This window comes from Mytilus trossulus, chromosome 14 (assembly GCF_036588685.1).
Source record: "Mytilus trossulus isolate FHL-02 chromosome 14, PNRI_Mtr1.1.1.hap1, whole genome shotgun sequence".
NCBI classification, from domain to species: domain Eukaryota; kingdom Metazoa; phylum Mollusca; class Bivalvia; order Mytilida; family Mytilidae; genus Mytilus; species Mytilus trossulus.
The window spans coordinates 75,514,663-75,526,688 of NC_086386.1; the positions used below are offsets into that span (position 1 = coordinate 75,514,663).

The 12,026-nt window shown below is 32.6% G+C and overlaps 1 protein-coding gene across 2 annotated transcripts in view; it reads left to right on the forward strand.

Annotated features, from left to right (window-relative positions):
- Positions 1–12,026, forward strand: part of LOC134696164 (uncharacterized) — a 53,366-nt gene that overhangs the window by 13,424 nt on the left and 27,916 nt on the right. The window contains exon 1 of one of the 2 annotated variants that reach the window (XM_063557821.1): positions 362–561. The exons of the other annotated variant lie outside the window; for it this stretch is intronic. The gene's annotated coding sequence lies outside the window, so the exon portion shown is untranslated. Of the gene's footprint in view, positions 1–361; positions 562–12,026 lie in introns of those variants that run through there. 2 annotated transcript variants of the gene reach the window in all.

A 12,026-nucleotide genomic window follows, 5' to 3' on the forward strand; every position in this document is an offset into this window, starting at 1 on the left:
CTTTGTCAGTACAAATTACGTTTTCTAAATTTAAACACTTCCGAGAAGAAGGCTTACTTTAAATGATTTTGCTCAAACTTAAATACTTCGAAACAAATGTAATATAGGTTATCTGGTAACATCCAAGTTCGGCTAAATATTTTGTGTATGTTTGAAAAAACAGTTCGTCTAATCAATTTTGTTTTTATATATTATTTTAAAGTTCGGCATATATCTGAATTGGGACATTCATTTAAATATGTCATGTAACATTACAAGGTATAACATGATCGCTTCAGATAATACAGTAGTATCAAATTTAATTTGACACGACATAAACATAAAATCTTTTTCATTATAATTCTTAAGATACATTCTTCTAGACAAACGCCTTTTTAAACATTGACATGTCATTGGTTGAATCATTGCATGCATGACAAATCAAAGTGTCTTGGAAGGCCTACCTGATAAGAGAAGTCCTCAGCGACGAACAGTCTACCAGCAGTATCAACCAAGTAGTAGATAAAAACTTGTCTGTTTATCAACATCAATCACTATTGATTAATTTCGAAGACAAACCGGGTAAGTTATTTAAAGGATTACTTATTTTCTTGTAAAGACAGTAATTTTCTGGGACTTTTGCCTTAACCAATTAAGATGCAACAAGAACATGGAATACGATTGTTTTGACAAAGTTTACGTTAAATTAATCTCAAGCCTTCAAAAAATTAACGAAACACAAATTTCAATGCATTCGGGATGACAAAATAAAAAGTTTATTTTTTATTTGTGTTTATATGCATACATGTGTGTCTAATTTTAACACCACAATCAAAGAAATGAAGTCGCTTGGAATTTGTTTAAAGAGGTTACATTATCAGTTCTAAATAAATTGCTTTCTTCTGTATTTTGCGTTCTTATGCATCCTGATTATTTACATGCAGTTTTACTTTTAACAGTATTTTCGCTAAGTGTCACTCATACTTTAATAATTTATTAGTCATCATGGTCATAGATTATAACTTGACTCTTATTTTTGAAGTTGAAATAATTCCTGCAGATATTTTACGGACGCAATCACGAGTTGGTTGAATATTAAATATATAAATATTTATCAATCGTCTCTTCAAAATTCCGTCCCCCTCTTCTTAATTTTAACCAACTAAAAATGATTTTCCAACGAATTTGTTCTTACATGTGTAACATGTGTTATACAGCGAGTGTCTCATTAGAAGTAGGTTTCTCTCTCCATTCTTACAAACAACTGAAATCTTTCCCCGTTTTTTTTAATCAAGAAAAAAACCATCGATGTTTAAATTTACATAAAACTTTTACAGCCATATTCAAACATTTTTGTCCAAAAACACTACCAATAATCATATTTTTTTGTCTATCTGATGAGTTTAGCCTTTTTCAACTGATTTTTATAGTTCGTTCTTATGTTCCACTGTTGTACCACTGTCCCAGGTTAGGGGAGGGTTGGGATCCAACTAACATGTTTAACCCCGCCACATTATTTATGTATGTGTCTGTCCCAAGTCAGGAGCCTGTAATTCAGTGGTTGTCGTTTGTTAATGTGTTTCATATTTGTTTTTCGTTAATTTTTTTACATAAATAAGGCCATCAGTTTTCTCATTGAATTGTTTAACATTGTCTTATCGGGACCTTTAAAAGCTGACTATTTGCGGTATGGGCTTTGCTCATTGTTGAAGGTCGTACGATGACCTATAATTTAGTGTTGTCAAATCGTACACTTTTGCCTAACCGGTTAATCGGATAATCGTTCGACCGGTTAACCGGTTAACCGGTAGTTTTAGTTGGTGTTTGAAAGCCTTATCATTAGTACCCTACAGATAGATATAAATGTAAGATGTTGTATGAGTGTCAATTTGACAACCTTTCATCCAATTCATTAATTTACGCTTTTAGAATTTAAGTTTGTCCTTTGGTACTATAAGGCTTGTCTGTGGCGATTCCTGGCGAAGTTTGTTTTTAATAATCAACTACACCGTATCAACTATAGAGTTTGTACCAATTTCAGATTAAACGATAAACAAACTTTTTGATCTCGTAAAATTGAATATGTCTGAAACTGATAATTCTTCCCTTTTGAATTGTTGTCTCTGAAAATAGTGTGGAATGTTTCAATTTGAATGATTAATTATAATTAAGAAGATGTGGTATGATTGACAAAAAGACAATTCTTCACAAGAGATCAAAATAACACAGAAATTAACATCTATAGGTCACTGTGCAGCCTGTTTCTTTGCTTTGTTTGCATGTTACGCGTACTATCACGTATACATTGCTTACATTCACATTGGTTTGCATTTCACAATTTTTGAATTAGTATTTCGGTGACAAGTAAGACTAAGCCTTGCACGACGGAGGTTGCACATTTCGATGTAGGTTTACATAATATTAGATCAGAAACGAAATAATGAATTAAATCGTAAAATTTAATCGGACTACTGATTTAGAGTTACTGTTAAAAAAACATGTATACTAATGATGTTTCTTTAAGATTCTGCCCCGAGCTGATAGACATGTTCTAATTAGTTATATGTTTATAGGATTAACAATAGCAATCAATATACTGGACAATTGATCTGTCAAATTAATTACCACGACTAAAAATCTTCGACCAAACATAACTTTTAATAATTTTATCTCAAATTTATATGAAATCTATCAAAATTGGAAAAAAGTCCGGTTAACCGGTTAGCGTTTTTGGTATTCGGTATTCGGTTAACCGGTTAACCGGTTAATCGTTGACAACACTACTATAATTGTTAATGTTTATGTCATTTTAGTCTTTTGTGGATAGTTGTCTCATTGGCAATCATACCACATCTTCTTTTTTTATATAAAAACAAATCAACTACATGTAAAACAATATTGTGAAATATTTATAACTGTACCTTCAGTATGTTCGCTGCTCTATTTTGAGTGTTTGCGATTCCGTTCTGAACTTTTTTCAGAGGTCAGTTTTTTTGTGATTTGATTTTTTAATAGATCTGCATACAAATCCTTTCTTACGCGAGTGTTTAAATTTAGTTTAAAATCATTTTCATCCTCTTTAAACAATGCCAGTTTTTATTGATCACTTAGTATTCTCAAGCAGACTCGTTCATTGTGCATAATGAATTAAGTTTTGTTTGCATACGTGAACAGTTGTGTGTATCTCTATTCGTAACTTTTGGGAACGTGAAACAAGAGTTGCATGCATCTTTAGAGTGTCTAATTTACCTTGAGAGTGCACAAACAAAGGGTTACGTATAACTCTAGAGTGCGTAAATAATGTGTCCCGTGTCCCTCTAAGTACCTTATTAAATTGTTACAAATACAACGAGTACGTTTACAAAGTGGTATGTGTACGTAAAGAAAGTGTTACGTGTAAATTTAGGTTTCATGAAAAGGCTCTTAGTTCCACCTCTAGGGTACGTGAAACGTGATCTTACGCGTATCTTTAGCCTACGTGTAAAAAAATGAATAACGACCCGTTCGGCCCTTCGTGCATATTAAGTCACAAGCTTTATTTCAAATCTAACGAGCAATACGAGGACAAAGATATGTGTACGATACGTCAAATCCGTAAGACATCACCGTTCACACAATTCATTACTCAAGTTAGTAAAAAGTAAAATCACAAAAATACTGAACTCAGAGGAAAATCAATTTTGAAAATCCATAATCACATGGCAAAATCAAATAACAAAACGTATTCATTACCATTCACTCAATCCTGACAACGCAATAAGCACACCGATTTGTGTACGCTATAATACGTATTTGTTTTGTGTTTGTTGTAGATACTATGGATGTTAATATTTTTTGAGTGAGAGAAAAATATGAAAAAACAGTATTTATTAAAAATCATTATCCATTTTATAAATAGGCTGCCAGGATAAAAAAAGACATATAAATGTCTTCAATAAGGGTTGTGTAGAATAACATTTTAATGGGAATTTCAGTTCAGATTTCATATACTATTAATAATGATGCCCATTTCACATAATAACTTGGAAAGTCAATATACAAAATAGAATGACACAACCTAAAAATACAATATTTAAAATTGAGATTTGAAATGGGACATGTGTCAAAGCAACAACGATCCGGACAAGAGCAGAAAACATCCAAGGGCCACCAACGGTTCTTCAACACAGCGAAAAAAAAATGTTGGTTGTTGTGTTGCTCGTGTTTTTTTATTTTTCTATGTGATGTGTACTCTTTTATGTATGTCGATCGTTTTTAGATTTCGACAAAAAAGCGCTATCAATTTGTTTTTGAATTATCAGTTTGCGTATTCCATACCATTTCATAGATATAGGAAGATGTGGTGTGAGTGCCAATGAGACAACTCTCCATCCAAATAACAATTTGAAAATTAAACCATTATAGGTTAAAGTACGGCCTTCAACACGGAGCATTGGCTCACACCGAACAACAAGCTATAAAGGGCCCCAAAATTACTAGTGTAAAACCATTCAAACGGGAAAACCAACAGTCTAATCTATATAAACAGAACGAAAAACGAGAAACACGTATATATTACATAAACAAACGACAACTACTGTACATCAGATTCCTGACTTAGGACAGGTGCAAACATATGCAGCGGGATTAAACGTTTTAATGGGCCCAAACCTTCTCCCTTTTTCTGAAACAATAGCATAACATCACAACATAGAAAAAACATACGATAAAATATCAATTGGCAGACTTAAGTCAATAAAAAAACGTATGATTACAGTTTATTTATCAAAATCATCAGAACATATTATAACTCGTCTTCTAGCAGATCCGGTTCAAATCAAAACACTAGATCAATATTTTTATATCTCAACCAATAATCAAGAACATGGTATTGAAAACCAATATGATTTTTGCAATTTATTTACAACATAACATACATGTAGACAGAGCAGGTTGATTAGATAGTCACTAAAACTGCACTTTTATAATTCAATCTTTCTGTTTGATGATGTTATGTGGCGACCAGTCACGCTCATCATTTTTGTCAACAGTTATTGGGCAATCTCAAGTCGACCAGTCATTTATAATGATAATTTTTGAAAATGTCAATTTCAATAGTTTAATGTGATAATTGACTTGTCAGACATAAACTAGTCAAAGTTATTTATGTAACGACAATTCATTAGTCATATCAATATTAGTAGGAAATCAATTATAAGTCTATAATTATATCTTAATTTATAGTTAAGATCGTTGGTTTTCCCGTTTTTGCAATAGCAATTTTTTCGGCCCTTTATTTTCGTTGTGAGCAAATTCTCCGAATTGACGGCTGTGCCTTGACCTATGGTGGTTTACCTGTATAAATGGTTACATGGATGGAAAGCTGTATCATTAACACTCATACCACATCTTCATATATCTATTCACACACTCCATTACTCCCAAAATGAGATGTAATGTATTTGGTTTTCCATAATATTAGCATATTTTAGATCATGTATATTTATCTATTTCTTTTTTCTACTACACAGTTTTTTCATAAAAAACATCTACATTTCAAATGCCTTTAAAAGAAAAGCACCACCATTTTTCGTATACCAGAATTTTATATCCTCAATCAAGTAATATTCTAACCATTTACAGTTAAGAATCATGTAACATCAAATTTAATAAATAAATCGTGCTTAGCAACGGCAGTAAAAGAAAGAAGTTACCTTACATTCCAAGTAAATATTCGTCTGAAAAACAGTTATCTAAATACCTGGCGTATACTGGTGAATTGCTCGAATCTTATATGTCTTAGACAGACCCACGGTTATTCAAGAAATTGTATAAAAATCATGAATGAATTCGCACAAAACGTAACATAAAAAACAGCCAAGGGTAAGTTCATAGCTCATTATTTTTAATGTAAGAACATAATATTTAACCATTTCAATTAAATACATGATTGATAGTGAAGTAATAAATAGGTAATTTCTAAAGGATATCACAAGTTTTTAAAATGAAATTGTTTTATTTCCGATTTTCACTTCATGTTTGCACACATATCATTCCTTAAATACACATTCTACTTAATGATGAATTCACATGTCTTATTCCACTCTATCTTAAATTTAAATAACTCATTTTTTTCGATTGCATTTATGTTGCGCACACGGCAGCATTTAGATAGATAATTAACATTAAACTTGTGTATTCTATTATTTCTGTACCACTTTCTTTTTTGTATGGACAGTTTGTACATCCATATTTTCAATTTTGAACAGAATAATAAAAAATATTGTGATATTAGATTTTTGATAAATTAATGTAAAACCCTAAATCAAATCAACTCCAAATAATACATTTTGTTTTGTATACAGCTAGAACACAATAACATTTTATGACATAAGTGCATAAGGTTATAAAAGTTACCACGTAAGTAATTTGAATTTATAATGTATTTGGAGTGTTTCATGTGATATCCTTTTAACTAAAAAAGGTAGATCCCTTTCAATTAATGCTATACAATATAGACAATTCGAATGGTTTTACACTAGTTTTTTTGTTTTCCTTTTATAGTTTGCTGTTCGGTGTGAGACAAGGCTCCATGTTGAAGACCGTACCTTGACCCATAATGGTTTACTTTTTATAAATTGTTTCTTTGATAGATAGTTGTTTCATTTGCACTCATACCACATCTTCCTTTATCTAATTACCTCCCTTGAATATATAGAAACCACTTATTCAAAATTTCTAATCAAACATTTTACAATGATCATGATGTCACAAATTATTGATTATAATCTAAAGTTCAATTTTGATAAAAAGAATCACACATGCTATTTCTTATATACTTGATTTGAATTTGATGGATGTGTTGTGTCATTGGCAATCACACCGCATCTCAATTTTCATATATATACTAGTAATTAAAAGCAATTTTGATAACGTCACCAGAATCCATATTAAATAGACAAATTCAAGGAGTTAAAATATTGCAGTTTTGTAATGCACTGTTTCCCTCTTTTCTTTTCGATTATATATAGTAGCATGTGGACTTCTTTTTAGTAAGGTAAGAGCATTAACTAATAATCCTCTTACAAAAATTTCTTCCAAATTTGATTTTTTTTAAATGTTATTCATGTTTCTTCACTTCATTTCGTATTTTAAGTTACTTATACACCATGTAAACTGTCAAAACAATAATATGAAAATGTCAGTTAAGTTATTATCCCTGCAGACTGTTGATGAAATTTTTACCATTATGTCTTATTGTGTTGCAAAACTTCTCATTAATGTTCAGAAGTACTGACAACAATCTGAGCATTAAGCAACATCGTCACAATTATATTATACAAACCGAAGTAAACTACTTACTGGCAGCACACTTACCTACAATTGGCAACTGACACATGACTCTCCAATATTGCTATTTCTAAAATCAATCATAATTGCAAATATGCAGCACAAGGTCATGATTTGACATACCAGATCTCAAGTTTTATTTCAAAGAATGCTATGTTTTTCAACTCATAAGTCATACTGATATCAACTGATCGTATTCGATCTTTCGTTATTTTCTTAAAAAATGAATACTGTTTTTTATTATTAAAGTTGTGAAGAAAAAAGGCACATTCCTTAATTGATTGAGGCATTTTCTTGTGTAAAAGAGTGTGGAATGAACCTGGTGTTTCAAACGAGAAACTTTTGCATTGTATTCATTGGGGAGCTTTGTTCTCACAAACGTTGGATATCATTGCGGAAAAATAATTCTGGTACTCCAAATTGAGAACCTCAATGAGAGTTTCAACTTTATTCGCAATCTACTGATTTCTTATATCCACAATCGAGTGATATTCTTATATTCACAATCGAGTGATATTGCAACTATCTTTAGTACGCGTGCAGTGATAAAGATATATAAATACAAATGTTATAATCATTAACCTAGTTTTCTTAAATAAAAACCTACATAATCAATGAAAGTTACAACATAAAACTAAAAGGCGTCTGTTTACTGTTATTGGCTCCATTCCAAAACAGGGTCAACAGGGTATTTGAATATGGTATCAAGAACCAGTGATAAATTAGCTAAGTTTCTGGCATAATAAAACGAACTGATTTCATCTTATATGTCACAATATATCTATATCATTTCAGAAATGAAATAAAATAAATGTAAAGACAAACCCTTAAATCCGTTTAACTAAACAAAAGAATGATAGTTCATAAATAAACTAGTACTTAGGAGAAATATCAAAATGAGTTCATAAGCTTTTGAAGGTTAAATTGTCATCTTTTCTTATTTCTCCACATGTTTGGACACATATCATTTCTTATATACAAATTACCTTAAATGATAAAGACAACAGTTTTTCCCGTTTTTCATAATACATCTCATTATTATTCGAAAGCACATATGTTGAAAACATGTCGCATCATGATAAAAAAATAAGATTACAGCTTTTTTTTTATCTATTTAATAATGTGTCATCTTCTTTATATCAAACCTCATTATAACCAGTACCAATTTAAAGTTCTAGCAGTCTTGATTCATATATCATTTTGTATATTGCGAAGTTAAAACAATACTTATTGTTAAAGAAATAAAAAAAATACGACAAAGCACATGTTTTGTATTTTTATGTGCAGAAGCAGAAAGTATGACTCTAGTATAATAGGCATCACCTTATTGTGTATCATCTGTGTATTTCAATTTTAAAGAAAAACAATGCTGTAAATTTAAAGTAAAACCCTCAATCAAACTTATTCCAAATAATACTTTTTCATACAGCTCAGATTATATAATTTTGCCATTAGTAAAATGAGATTATAAAATATGTTGTAACGAAGATTCATTAAATGTTTGCAGTTTCAACAGATATTCAATTTAATTAAGGCAGAAAATCTCTGTTTATATCATTTAGGCAATGCGACAATACTCTATCATTTTTATACTGTTAATTTTACCTCAAGTTCAAAATCAGAAACCAAATACAGCAATAGTAGATGATCCATAATATACAGGTATATTCCAAATCAAACAATGTATATTCAATAATTACACATCTTTTCTATAAAGTAAGAGCATTAACGACTGCGCTAATCCTCTTACAAAAAATACCTTTTTTTCAAAAGCAATTTGTGTTTTCAATTTTTGTATGCTTAGTTCCACATACACAGTTGAAAACACTATGGTCTAGTAAAGGTAATAGTCATGTTAATTGCCCGAACTTATGATGGCATCTATTACCATAATTTTCCTAAGTGCTTTTCACTGTTCAAAGTTAACAAAAAAGGTTGAAATTATCAAATCATCGTTAACAGTGACCTACTCATGACAAGATTTTAATGAATCAAAAGGTGGATGAAACTAAAATATAGGCCACAACCAAAAGAAATCCCCTGTGGAAGCGACGAAAAAAACAACGATAATGATTTACATTAACTAGAACTGGCGCTACCTAATCTTTAACCCCAGTGACTACATCTACATTCAGACTAGCATCTAATATCACAGATAAGTTCCAAATACTTCAATACCATACCTGCGATTCCTTTTCCTAAACCAAGTATAAAAAAGACCCTTCATAGCACCTCTTATCCTGTCTTCTAGGAGCTCAGTTCATAACTGGGATACCAGACCTGCGATTCCTATTCCTAAACCAAGTATCAGAAAACAGACTCTTCCTAGCATCTCCAATCCCGTCTTCTGATAGCTCCATTCCAAACTGAGATACTAGACCTGCAATTCCTTTTTCAAAACCAAGTATCAGAAAAAAGACTCTTCATAGCATCTCTTATCCTGTCTTCAATAGCTCAGTTCCAAATTGTGATACCAGATCTGCGATTCCTATTCCCAAGCCAAGTATCAGGAAAAAGACGCTTCATAGCACCTCTTATCCTGTCTTCTAATAGCTCCATTCCAAACTTAAATACCAGACCTGGGATTCCTATTCCCAAACCAAGAATCAGAAAAAAAGACTCTTCATAGCACCTCCTATCCCGTCTTCTAATAGCTCCATTCCGAACTGGGATACAAAACCTGCGATTCCTATTCCCAAACCAAGTATCAGAGAAAAATACGTTTCATAGCACCTCTTATCCCGTCTTATAATAGCTCAATTTCAATCTGGGATACCAGACCGGCAATTCCTATTCCCAAACCAAGTATCAGGGAAAAGAAAAAAAGGCTCTTCATAGCACCTCCTATCCCGTCTTCTAATAGCTCCATTCCAATATGAGATACCAGACCAGCGATTCCTATTCCCTACCCAAGGTTCAAGAAAAAGACCCCCATGACACCTCTCATCCCATCTTCTCATAGCACCATTTCAAACTGTTTAGTTTAAACATATTTTATTGTTCCAAAAAGAGACAAATGGATTAGACACAAGTTTTCCAACTTAGTAACGTCTTCTCCAAACTGTGATACCAGACCTGCGATTCCTATTCCGAAACCAATTATCAGGAAAAAAGACTTTTCATATCACCTCTTATCCCGTCTTCTAATAGCTCCATTTCAATATTGGATACCAGACCTGCAATTCCTTTACACAAACCAAGTATCAGGAAAAATACTTTTCATTGCATCTCTTATCCCGTCTTAAAATAGCTCCATTCCAAACTGGGAAACCTGACCTGCGATTTCTATTCACAAACCAAGTATAAGAAAAAAAGACTATTCATACCACATCTTATCCCGTCTTGTAATAGCTCCATTCCAAACTTGGATACCTGACCTGCGATTCCTATTTCCAAACCAAGTATCAGAAAAAAAGACTCTTCATAGCATCTTCTATTATCCCGTCTTATAATCGCTCCTCTCCCAACTGGGATACCTGACCTGCGATTCCTATTCACAAACCAAGTATCAGAAAAAAGACTCTTCATATCACCTCTTATTCAGTCTTCTAATAGCTTCATTCCAAACTAGGATACCAGACCTGCGATTCCTCTTCCCAAACCAAGTATCAAGAAAAAGACTCTTCATAGCACCTTTTATCCCGCCTTCGCATAGCTCCATTCTAAACTGGGATACCAGACCTGCAATTCGTAATCTCAAGACAAGTATCAGGAAAAAGACCTTTCATAGCACCTCTAATTCAGTCTTCTTATAACTCCATTCAAATCTGGGATACCAGACCTACAATTCCTATTCCCAAACCAAGTATCAGAAAGAAAAAAAAACACCAATCATAGAACCTTTTATCCTGTCTTCTAATACCTCCATTCCAAACTGGGATACCAGACCTGCGATTCCTATTCCCAAACCAAGTATAAGGAAAAAAATATGCATAGCACCTCTTATCCTGTCTTCTTATAGCTCGATTCCAATATAAGATACCAGACCAGCGATTCCTATTCCCAAACCAAGTATCTGGAAAAAGACCCTTCGTAGCACCTCTTATTCGGTCTTCTAATAGCTTCATTCCAAACTAGGATACCAGACCTGCGATTCCTATTCCCAAATCAAGTATCAAGAAAAAGACCCTTCATAGCACCTTTCTTCGGTCTTCTAATTGCTCAATTCCGATCTGTGATACCAGACCTGCAATTCCTTTTCCGAAACCAAGTATCAGAAGAAAAGACTCTGTATAGCACCTCTTATCCTGTCTTCTAATACCTACTATCCAGAACTGTGATTCCTATTCCCAAACCAAGTATCAGGAAAGAAACTTTCATAGAACCTCTAATCCCGTCTTATAATAGCTCCTTTCCAAACTAGGATACCAGTCATACGATTCCTATACCTAAACCAAGTATCAGAGAAAAAGACTCTTCATAGCATCTCTTATCCCGTCTTCTAATAGCTCCATTTTAAACTGGGATACCAGATCTGCAATTCCTATTCCCAAACAAAGTATAAGAAAAAGTACCTCTTATCTCGTCTTCCTAATAGCTCCATTCCAATAATATATACAAGACCTGCGATTTCTATTCACAACCCATCAATCAGGAAAAAAGACTTTTCATAGCATCTCTTTTCCCGTCTTATCATAGCTCCACACCCTACCGGTATACCTGACCTGCGATTCCTATTCCCAAACCAAGTATCAGGAAGAAGACTATTCATAGCAACT